We start from the raw sequence: 12,090 nt of genomic DNA, 5'->3' as shown, positions 1-12,090 counted from the left end.
AGGAACATAAATCCTTCCAATTCTTCAAACTTTATTCTATTTTTCATTTGTATTAAGTTACTTTCTTAGGAACATGGTACACGTTATGAATTTTAAAAAACATCCATTCACTGGAGCATCATGCTGGGTTATATGGACTTAAGTTCGCTCACTGTGAGTACGGTACCATTTTAGACAGAAAACGCGGTGCTATTAAGTACAGCCACACGGTAAAAACCTTTCCTAGTTCAAGAGTGAAAACCCCAAACACTTACAGAATTAAAAGGTGAGTAAACTGCAGAAATGCATTTGTACAGTATTATTTAACCTTCTTTTACTTTTTCAAAAACAGGAAGGGGCTATCATTTGGTAGTATTTCCTGAAAGCCCCAAACAACAGTCTATCTAGTACATGCTTCTTCTAAAAGGTCTAGCACACAAAATCACTTGTGTGGTATTTCTACGAAAAATACATAACCTGAAACAAATCATGAAGAAACTTCAGACTAACTTAAATTGAGGGCCATTCTACAAAATAACTGCCCAGTAGTCTTCCAAAATATCTGAGTCACGAAAGCAAAGGAATCTGAGGAAGCGTTCTACGTTAAAGAAGACTTAAGAAATATGACAAGTGAATTTAACATGTGATTCTGGATTGGATCATGAACTAGGGAGCTTTTTTTTTTTTTCTAAAAAAGATATTGGCACAATTAGCAAAAATTTGCATCAGACCTATGGGTCAGCTGACAGTATTACATCAGAATTAATTTCTTGATTTAAATAATCGTACTGTGGTAGTGTAAGAGGTTGTCTTTATTTTAAGGCACTAATTAAAGAGATCTTATTTTTACAAATCTCAAATATTTTGGAAAAAAATATATCCCAATCCACTGTTTTTATGATACCAACTTTGCATGCTTTAACCCTATATTACATTATATATGGATTCACTGGATACCAAGAGCAGTTTGTTCATTTTTGAAGCATTGGGCATGCATTAGCATTTTAGAAAACATGAATAAAATATTGACAGCAATGTTACCTATATTCACTTTATGAAAAATCTGGCTTTGGGTGATTACTACTTTATAAGCCATATCTGTAGTTTGAAACCCCGTTATACCCTAGAAGTTGGCTTAGCTTCTCTAGGCAACATGAGAAAGATAGGTCTGAAGATAATCAACACAATGTGCCTGTCAGTTCTCATCCTCATTGACTCTAACGCCCAGCGTTACTGGTCACTTCTTAGCCAGCCCTTGGTATCCTGGAAAGCCCTGGAGGTATTGGACTCTGATCCCTGGATGATTTGGACTGTCAATACACTAATCTGCGTGTACTTTCTACCACACTGCAAGTCTCAAATTCTTCAAACTCTCTACAACCTCAAACTGACCCATGGCATATTGTTTCCAGGAATATGTGGCTCCTCAGATTAAAAGAGGCACTCTCACACCCCCAACCCTCTGTACTTTGGTCTACTTTTAAAATAATAAAAATTAAAAATTTCCACTTTTATACTCTTCGGATTTTTTAAATGCTAGATTAAGCCCCTATGCCCTGATGGTTTCCAAGGGATAACTTTCTGAAAGAAATATACAATAGTTGACCAAATTAATCATCATTCAAACAATAAAAAAGGAAAGTGTTAGTAAATAAGAAGCTTACATATTCTTATGTATTGTAAGAATAAATGGATCTTTCCTGATTCACGCTTGGGGATGAAAATCTTTTCTTAAATTAATCCTCAGTTCTGTTCACTATAAATCTGATTCCCCATGTAAGTATAGGTAAAGAGAATCTTAAATACTTCCATGGTATGACATTGGGGAAATACTCTATTTTACCTACGCTATACACTGCAAAGCCCTCAACTGCCCTTGCTTTGAAAACCACAGATATGGTCATCTAAACTCTTGGTTGATAAGGACCAACAAAATACCATTAACTAAAGCAAACAATCAAAATCCAAAAACATTTGCTGCAACATGGATGGCACTGGAGGAGATAATGCTAAGTGAAATAAGTCAAGCAGAGAAAGACAATTATCATATGGTTTCTCTCATCTATGGAACATAACTAGGAAGATCGGTAGGAGAAGAAAGGGATAAAGAAAAGGGGGGGTAATCAGAAGGGGGAATGAAGCATGAGAGACTATGGACTCTGAGAAACAAACTGAGGGCTTCAGAGGGGAGAGGGGTGGGGGAGTGGGATAGGTTGGTGATGGGTAGTAAGGAGCGCACGTATTGCATGGTGCGCTGGGTGTTATACGCAACTAATGAATCATCGAACTTTACATCAGAAACCAGGGATGTACTGTATGGTGACTAACATAATATAATAAAAGTTTAAATGCTTTGTATTATTACTTGAAAATAATTAAAATAAAAAACACTTGGCAGTAAAAAAAAAAAAAAAAAAAGAAAATCCAAAAACAAACACATTCCACTGAAAGACCGCAAATACACAATTTCTTATTTTGATAGAAAGCTTTATTGTTTGTACAAGTTTTCACCAATGTTTTCTAAAACACAGATCAGAAGTAGACCTTAATCCCATGACCACTCTAGCCTCAACATCAGGACATCCTTCTTTTTGTTCCACCATAGTTTCTGAGCATTTTATATCCCTTTTACTTTCACACTTAGTAACCTGTACTTATCTTGGCCCTTCATCCCATAATTCCTTCATCGGTTACAACCTCCCAACTTCCTAGTATCTGCCAAATTCTTATCAGCCTTTCAAGCATCAAGTACAGTATCACCTGCTCATTCACAACCCTCTAAGTAAGTTAAAATTAAATTTCTCATAAGCACCCCACAGCACTTTCACATAGATGGACTATGGAGTATCTCACATGGCCTATATTAATATTGGGTAGGTGTGGTAGTTATTTTGTATGTGTCAACTTGGCTAGGCTATGGTATCCGGATATTTGATCAAACATAATTCTAAATGTTTTTGTGAAGACACCTTTTCTAGGAGATTAAAATTTAAATCAGCAGACTTTGAATAAAGGAGACTACCCTCCACAATGTGGGTGGGCCTCGTCTAATCAGTTGAAGGACTTAACAGCCAAAGATGAACTCTCCCTGGGAGGGAATCCTGCCAGCAGCCTTCAGACTTGAATTGCCTTCCTACCCCTTGTCTCCCCACTTCCTATGGATATAAACATATATACACACATCTTACTGGTTCTGTTTCTTTGGTGAATCCAGACTAAACTAACACATTGGAGGATACTGGAATGTTTTATTTTGATTCTGAATATTTTTATGTATCTTTAAATTTTTCCATAACTAAATCCCACTGGAATTTAGATACAAAAAGATGCAGAGGCCTTTTATTAAACTGGATGTACATACTCTAAAATGCTAACAATTATTATCTTAGTGTGTCTTTCATAACTTTTTCTTTGTATTAGTCTCTATTTTCAAAGTACCCTGTAAAGAACTGTATTTCTTATGTTAAACAGAAAGAAAAAAGTTACGTTCTGTGAGAAGAGCATCAACAAGCCCTTTCAATTAGTTAATTGGAGTTCCATTTATCTCTAGGGCTATTTGCACCCTGATTTGAAGATAGGTGAATAAATGCTTGAGGTCCGCCACTTTGGAAGGTTAAGAAATGATGAAAACTTATGGTGAACTAGAGAATGTGTACCCCATCAATAAATGGCAGTAGGTATAGGTCCAGTAGATCACAATTAAAAGTTCTAAAAATATTTTAGACTCTTTTTGCTCGAAATATAACCATTTTAAAATGATGACAACTAAAAAAAACAAAACAAAACAAAACAAAACTAATCACTTTGCTTTCCAAACAAACCACTGAGGATTCTAGTCTCTGGCCTCAGGCTGATACTCTCTTAAAATGATTTAAGTTCTCAGAAATAAATCGTTTCAGCATACCCCACTGAGAATATCATCTTTCAGAATAGTACTGAATGCTTCTACATGTTGACTAGGGTATGAATTTCAGAGGCAGAATTAAAGAACTGCACATATCTATTGATGAATGACAATTAACTGCACTTAAAGCAGAGTGGTTCTATGATAATCTTCATCTGTCTCTCTTCAGTCAATTCAAGGATCTCCAAGCCTAAAAATTACTCAATCGTGTAACTCTAGGCCATTTTAATAATATATATGAACAATAAGCTTAAGAAATCAACGAGATCTCTTGCTGACATTATTAATTTAGATGAGTGGTTTTCTAAGGGGGTCTGTACCACTCACCCCAGGGAAACATTTAAGGTTACCAAAGTGATGGGGGTGGAAAGGTACCAGAATGGAGTATGCAGAGGTCCAGAAATGCCCCAGACTGTCCCAGATGTAAAGAACTATCCTGCCCTTCTATGACTTTCAAACATCCCTAGTGAATGTTCATGAACATGAAAAGCTTATGTGAGGACAGACTCATCTCGTTTATAAAGAAACACAAAGCATGTTTGTAAAGTTTTAAAATAACCTAAATTTTCTAGAAATTCAACTTCTATGTATATTGAGGAAAGCTGTGCTTTGCTCTCCAGAATGTTACCAAGAATTTCTCAGTATTCCAGAAAATTGCACCAGTGAAGTCAATGCTGCTTGTGGTGTTTGAGTGGTCCATACTGCACACTGGCATCTGTCAGTATGTATAGCTGCCGCAAGTCCAGTGATTCTATGGAGAGGTACAAGCACCTGTCTACCTCATCATGTCTTCTAGAATGATCATACCTAAGCATTTACATAATGAAAATACCTTTTTCTAAAAAAATAAAGTGCTTGGCATTTATGTCTCTTGTAAAGTCAGATTATAGTGCTTTTGAAAATTTATGTCAGTAGGTTCTATTAACTATAAATTTTATTTCAGGATATTAAATGAGGCATTAAAATATTTATTATTAAAAGAGATTGTTAGGTCCAATTGAGTTGAGAAACACTAATTTAGAATATATCCTGATTGATAAGCCTAATCCATATTCATGTCCTCAAGATTAGAAATGCAGTACAGTCATTCTATCTCTGAGATGAACTGTTTTACTTTTGCCAAATTATGGACTTATCACAGTGAGGAGCATCATTTCTTAAAACTTTATGAAAGCTTTCTTGTTTAAAAATTCAATGACTTGATTTCGCACCTAATTTTTTTTTCGTAATCATCAAGCAGGATTTAGGTATACTTATTTTACCGCTCTTCACTGTTATGGCTTGTGCTATCTCAAAAAAGAAATAGTAAAACACATTAAGGGTACTCATTAAGCATTTATAAAATTTGATTGATGTGCACACCATTACCAGGGAACCTGTTATTAATGATGCTTTGAAGACTATTACCGTCTATTGCCAAAATCAGAGCCCTGTGAGCTACGGTCCCATCCTCTAATGTTTAGATTGCATTGAAAACACTTGGCACACCAAGCTTAAATTGTTCAACTCTCACTGAGGTTTAACTAAAAATCCCATTTTAGGAGAAATAAAGAAGTCTTTGTTATTAATAACTTAAGACAGCTTAAATTCTCCTTTAAACTGATCTTCAGAACTTTTTGGAAGTTCTACCTGGAGGTCAGACGTAGCTATATGCTTATCAAAAACACTTACGTAAGTCATCATCCGAAATGAAGCATGCAGCTTCAGAAAGAAAACAAGAGAAGTGGTAAATATAGAAAGGGGCCACACACCTGGCCAGCCAGATGAGCTAAATTAATTCTGGATGAATCAATAGGTTGAGGTAGCTATAACCCAATTTCATCTGCCGGAAATATCTTCCTACAATGTCATCTGAACCCACTTCAGCTATTCAAGTCTGCCGTAGACATTCTCCTCATTATGTTGTTATGGACTCCTGAATATCTAATTAGAATGCAGCATAATAAACAACCAACCAACAAGTAAATGAATGGAAATATTCTCCCTCCAACCTTTGCTTCCTCAAGGCTACTACCACCACTGCCCCAATGATTTTAGAGCATAGTATAGCTCTCGTTTCTTCCTAATCATTTCATGTGACATTTAGCTCATTCTTACTTTCATTATTTATTTAAACAAAAAAAAGCCCTATATGGTTTCCCCTTTATTCTCTTACATCTCCAAATAAATTTCACTGTGTCACTTTTCTGACCTAAAGTCAAAACCTCTGAACCTGATATTATTGAACAAGTTGGAATGGGTGGGTTAACATAGTGAAACAGCTTTATTTAACTCATACTTTTTTCATACCTTCGCTGAAATATAACTCATATACTATAATTCATTTAAAGTATACAATTCAATCCTAAAAGAGACCTCATACCCATAAGCAGTCAAACCAAACCCTCCATCCCCCACCTCAGCCCTAAGCAACACTAATTTACTTTCTATCTCTATAAATTTGCTTATTCCAGACATCTCATGTAAATACAGTCATACGATATGTGGTCTTTTGCAACTGAGTTCTTTTACTTAACATATTTTCAAGATTCACCAAAGTTTTAACACGTATTGGTACTTCCTTTCTTTTTACAGATAGACTACTGTACAGATATACCAAACTTTGTTTATCCATCCATTCATTGATGGACATTTGGGTTGTTTCCACTTTTTTTTTCTCTTACAATGGTGCTATAAAAATTCACGTACAGGTTTGTGTTTGGACACATGTTTTCATTTCTCTTCAGTATATGCCTAGCGTATGTTGATACATCATATGGTAACTCTACGTTTAACCATTTGAGAAGCCACCAAAAAGTTTCCCAAGTATTTGCACCATTTACATTCCCACCAGCAATGTACAAAGGTGCCAGTTTCTGCATAACCATGCCAAATCTTGTTCTGTCTTTTTTATTACAGTGATCATACAGGAGTTAAGTGGTTTTGATTTGCATTTCCCTGATGACTAAGGATGTTGAGCATCTTTTCATGTTCTACTTGGTTTGTGTACACCTTCTTTGGAGAATTATCTATTCAAATTCTTTCCTCATTTTTTAATTGGGTTATTTGTCTTTCTAATCAAGTTGTGAGAATTTATATATTCCAGATACAAGTCACTTATCAGATATATGATTTACAAATATTTCTCCCATTCTGTGAATTTTCTTTTCACTTCTTTGATGATGTCCTTTAAAGAAGAAAAGTTTTTAATTTTGATGTAGTCCAATTTATCTATTTTTTCTTGTATCATTTTTGCTTTTGATATCCAACCTGAGAAGTCATCACCTAATGCAAGCATGTGAAGATTTACTCCTATGTTTTCTTCTAAGGGTTTTATAGTTTTAGCTTTTACATTTAGGTCTATGATCTATTTTGAGTTAATTCTTTTGTATGATCTTCTTAATATGCTGTTGAATTTGTTTTGAGTTATATTTTTATATGCTTTATTTTAAAAGTGCTCATACGAATGAGTAGAAAAGATTTAACAGTGAATGCAGCATCCCTTAAAAAGTGCTAATTATGGTGTGTCACCATTCAGTGTTTGCCTTAAGAACCCAAATTCAGGGATTTAATTTTCACTGTCACAGATATTTTTAAGAATCATGATAATAGCCACCATGTTCCATATACTTTATGTGGCACATTGAGAGGAATCAATGGATATCTACAGGATATTGGGCATGTCATCCTTTGGACTTCAATTTTATCATTAGTAAAATGGTGATATAATAGAGCTCTTAAAGGATTTTAATAGAAAATAATACATGTAAAGTGCTCAGAATAGTACTTGGCATATAATAAGCATATTACATCTCTTTAATAATAACTGTCTTACTCTACTACTGATATGATTATTTAATCCCCACAACACACTCTCTTGCAGACAGGTTGTACCAGTTAGGAAAACAAGTATTTCAAAACAGGTACTTCAAAACAGAGAACTAGGTTCCGAGGTAACAGAGAGGGAGAAAAAAGGGCAAGGGAAAGAAACCCAGAGAAGAGAAAGTAGGAAACTCCCACCAGTTCTAAAGCCAGAGGAATAAAAAGGGTAGATTATTTTAGTTTATCTCAGAAGACAGGGTTGCCAACGGAGCTTGGAAACTCGGAGCAGGTGATGTCTGAGAGGCTGGCCTAGCGAGCACTGGAAACCTTGGAGGCAGGGCTACCACCCAGAGGAGGACCCCATTGCAACTGGGACGAGAGAGAAGAAAGTGTCCAGCAGAGATTTCAACAACAAGAGATGATGCAGGCTCTGCTGGAGCTGCCACCTTAGGAAGAGAAAAAGGGAAGAGACCATCTGGTTTTAGCAACTACTCCTGTCCTCCAGTGTCCTGACAGTGCTACCCACTGGGTGAAACTAACCAGAAGCAAGGCTGCCTGGGGAAATGTAGTTTGCAGTAAAGGGCCGGGAAGAGATCTGAGAGCAAACATGCAGACATCTGGCACAGAGGCTAAGTATGTGTAAGAATCTCGCCTCCTATCCCTGCAGAGTAAGGATTTGGTCTGGGAATTCTCTTTTCATCATAGTATAAAACCTCTCTAGAAAGCTCAAGAAAAAAAGCCCTGGAGGATGCCTGGCATAATCCCGGGGACAGTAATTTAGATAGTAATTAATTTAGTAATTTAGGTAGCAGCCTGCTTTCACTTCAGTGGAGACTCAGATTGTTTTACTAGTCCTAAAATCATACGATCACTCTGAATATTTCTGTCACCGCTTGAAAGAGCCAACGATAGTTACAAAAGAGAGCCAGAGGGAAAGCTACCTCAAGGACAGCGAGCTGAATTCAATCATTTTACTCCGTTTGTGGTACATTGTCGCACACAAGGACCCCGTTTTGCGTACTGACTGAATACCTGAATACCCCCCTTTTCTCTACACCCCACTCTCTTTTCTCCTCCTGCCTTCAGTCCCCATTTAAATTGAATCTTTACACAGGTTTCTTGTGAAGTGTTCCTGTTTTATGTGAACACATTTTTAAAGCACGTGCAAGTAGTTTTAGTTCTTATTCTGCTTTTTATCACTCAACTCCATCCATGCTTTTAAGATCTATCCAAGTTGTTTCTTGTACATCTTATCTGTTGCTTCGAACTGCTCATAATATTTTGAGTTGTGCACCTACCACATTTGACCTGAACACTCTCCCAGAGATACACGGACAGACCGCCCATGTCTCCCAGGCAGACCATCAACACTTCAATAAACTTCCTGTACATGTGCTCTCATGTGCCTCTATGAAAATTTCACTGGAATATAAACACGCACAAAATCGCAAAAGCTTAGGTATATATATATACCTAATTTTACTATGGAGTGCATATTGCTTCCCTGAATGGCTGCACTGGTCTGCAGTTTCAGAAGCAATGATGAAGATTTCGATGTCCCCAAATCTCTGACTGCACTTGGCACAATCCAGCTTTCTAATTATTGCCAGTCTAATAGCTGTAGAGTGATCTTGTTTTCTTTCCATTTCTACTTCTCTAACAATAATTTAGGGAATCTCATTGCATGCTTGTTACTTTCTTGGGTTTTCCCTTTAGTAAGGCGCTTGTTTACATCTTTGATCCATTATTTGTTGTAACTACAGTAATATTTTCCTTCTTTATTTGCAGGAGATCATTTTATGTAAAACGTAAAACTCTCCTTGATTTTAGACATCAAAAATATATTTTTCCATTTTGTTAACTGTGAATTAAATTTGTCTAATATTCTTCACTGAACAAGAATGGAAATCCTTAACTTTTATACAAACTCATTAAATTTTTGCCTTGTGGTTGGTATTTTTGAAGTTTTAAGGAGTACCTACCTCCGGATAGTGTCCTTCTACCTTTTCTTCTATTAACATTGCTGTTTTACCATTCAAATTTTGACCTTTAATCTAGTTTGAAGTTACTTTTCCTTGTGGTGGTAGATAATAATCCAGTTTTATTTTGCTCTATATAGTGATCCTTTTTGCCCACCGCCATTTATTGAACAATCCATTTTCCCCATCGATGTGCGTGTCACACCTGTATGAAGTTCCTACCTACGTCTGCCTCTGAACATACTTTGATGTTTCATTTGCTGAATTTTTCTTGCTTTGACAGCACACTCTATTTCTGTGACTTTGTTTTATGTCTTAATATCTGGCATGGTCAGTCCTCCATCTTTACTCTTATTTTTAAAAAGTGGCCTAGTTATTCCTGAATTTTCATTTATCCATATACTTTTTATAGTAAAAAGTGAGTTTAGCAAGCTCCTCAAATACTATAATTTTGATTGGATTATTAAATTTATGAATGAATTTGAAAGAATCAGTATCCTTACAGTATTTTGTCATCCCAATCAAATGGAATATTTTGTGTCCTCTATTAGTTCTAAACTTTAATTATAATGATCTATTTTTCTTATTTAAGCAAATTTCTCAATTATTAATGGCAATGTGTTCTTTTATTAAATGTTCCAATTGGCTATTTCTGATCATTTTTATAGAATGATCCTGTTATCAGCAATATAGTAGGTGAACGTTTGAAGAATTCTTAATTCTGATAGTTTGTCTGGAGTCTCAGTTTTTCTAGGTAAATCATTTCATCCACAAAAAAAGAGTGTCAATTTTATTGTCCTATATTCCAATCCTTACATTTCTGGTTTTCTATCTCTAATGTTGGCTAGGTCTTCCTATCCTAGATTTAAATGCAGCAGTGATAATAAATATACTTGCCTTGTTCCAAATCACAAAAAGAACACATTTCAGTTACTCCAATAAGTGTAATATTTGCTGTAGGGTGTTAGAATACAAATTTACCAAGATAAGGAAGTTCCTTTATATTCTTGGCTTGATAGAATTTTCTATTTTAAATTGATGAAGAACTGTATCAAATATTTATTCTGTACTGGTTAAGATAACTGTATGAATCCTCCTTCAATCGACTTACATGGAAAACAGTATTGATAGATTTTCTGAATTTGGGGACAGTTTTGCATTTGTAGAATAACCCTATGTTGTATTACTTTAATAAGCTATTAGATTTAATTTAATATTCTATTTGGGATTTTGGTAACTATGTAAAAAAAAAAAGAAAGATAATTCTTATCTGATCTTGTAGTCAAGATGATATTGTCTTCACAAAATGACCTAGGCATAGTGCTCCTGGTTTTGTATTCTGGTGCATGAGACAAGAGGAAAAGTAATAGATCCTTGACCACTGGGTAGGACTCACATGTAAAACCATCTAATCCTGGACTTTTCTCAGAGAAGTTGGCTTAACACCATTTCAATTGCTTTGATTCTAATTAGCCTACTAAATTTTCCTTGCACCAATTTAAACATTTCACATTTTTCTAGGAGATGATAGACTTCAATCATATTTTCAACTATATTAATACATGTTTTCACATGCAGTTTCTTTCTAAATTATTGCATACAGATTCTCTGTCTCATTTTGCCTTTTATTTATGCCTTCTCTTTTTTTCATCTTGACTACATTACAGAAGGTCTGACTACTTTATTAATCTTTTCAAGGTATGATCTTTGATTATGGTAATTTTCTGTATTAATGCTGGTCACTATCTGATTTCTACCCTAATATTTTCCTTTTTATTTTTTATTGAAGTATAATTAACATGCAGTGTTGTACGAGTTTACAATCTAATGATTCAACAATTCTATACATTACTCAGTGCTCTTCATACTAAGTTTAATCTTCTTTATCTATTTCACCCAATATTGTTTACAATAGCCAAGATATGGAACAACCCAAAATCTCTTCTCATTTTAAAAAATGCTCAAGTTTTCCATGACTTTTTACATTGTTTATTCTATTGATTCCGCCTTTGAATCAGTGACTTTAAATGATTTATATTTATATTATCTATTTTAGAATGTATTTATTTACACTATTCCATATTTTTTTCTTTGACTCTGTCATTTACCTTTTCACTCTTTCCTGTTTTCTGTTGGCTACATCAATATTTCTTTTCTAGATTTAAAATTTTAAATCCTATTTTGAAGAGGTATCTGCACTCAGTTTGCTGCAGCATTATTCACAACAACCAAGATATGGAAACAACCTAAATGCCCATTAATGGATAATAAAGATGTGGTATCTATACACAATGGAATATTATGCAGCCCTAAGAAAGGAGGCTGTCCTGCCATTTGCAACAACATGGATGGACCTTGAGTACATTATGCTAAGTCAGATAGAACAAGACAAGTACTGTATGATATTACTTACATGTGGAATCTAAA

At 35.0% G+C, this 12,090-nt stretch overlaps 1 pseudogene; it reads left to right on the top strand.

Annotated features, from left to right (window-relative positions):
* The first annotated feature begins 1,132 nt into the window (after nucleotides 1-1,132).
* LOC121104034 overlaps nucleotides 1,133-12,090 on the top strand; it is a 37,406-nt pseudogene continuing 26,448 nt past the window's right edge.

The sequence above is a fragment of the Ursus maritimus genome (assembly GCF_017311325.1).
Source record: "Ursus maritimus isolate PB19 chromosome X unlocalized genomic scaffold, ASM1731132v1 scaffold_X1, whole genome shotgun sequence".
Lineage (NCBI taxonomy): Eukaryota > Metazoa > Chordata > Mammalia > Carnivora > Ursidae > Ursus > Ursus maritimus.
Note: the sequence above shows the minus strand (reverse complement) of the source record. Positions and strands in the feature narration are given on the sequence as shown.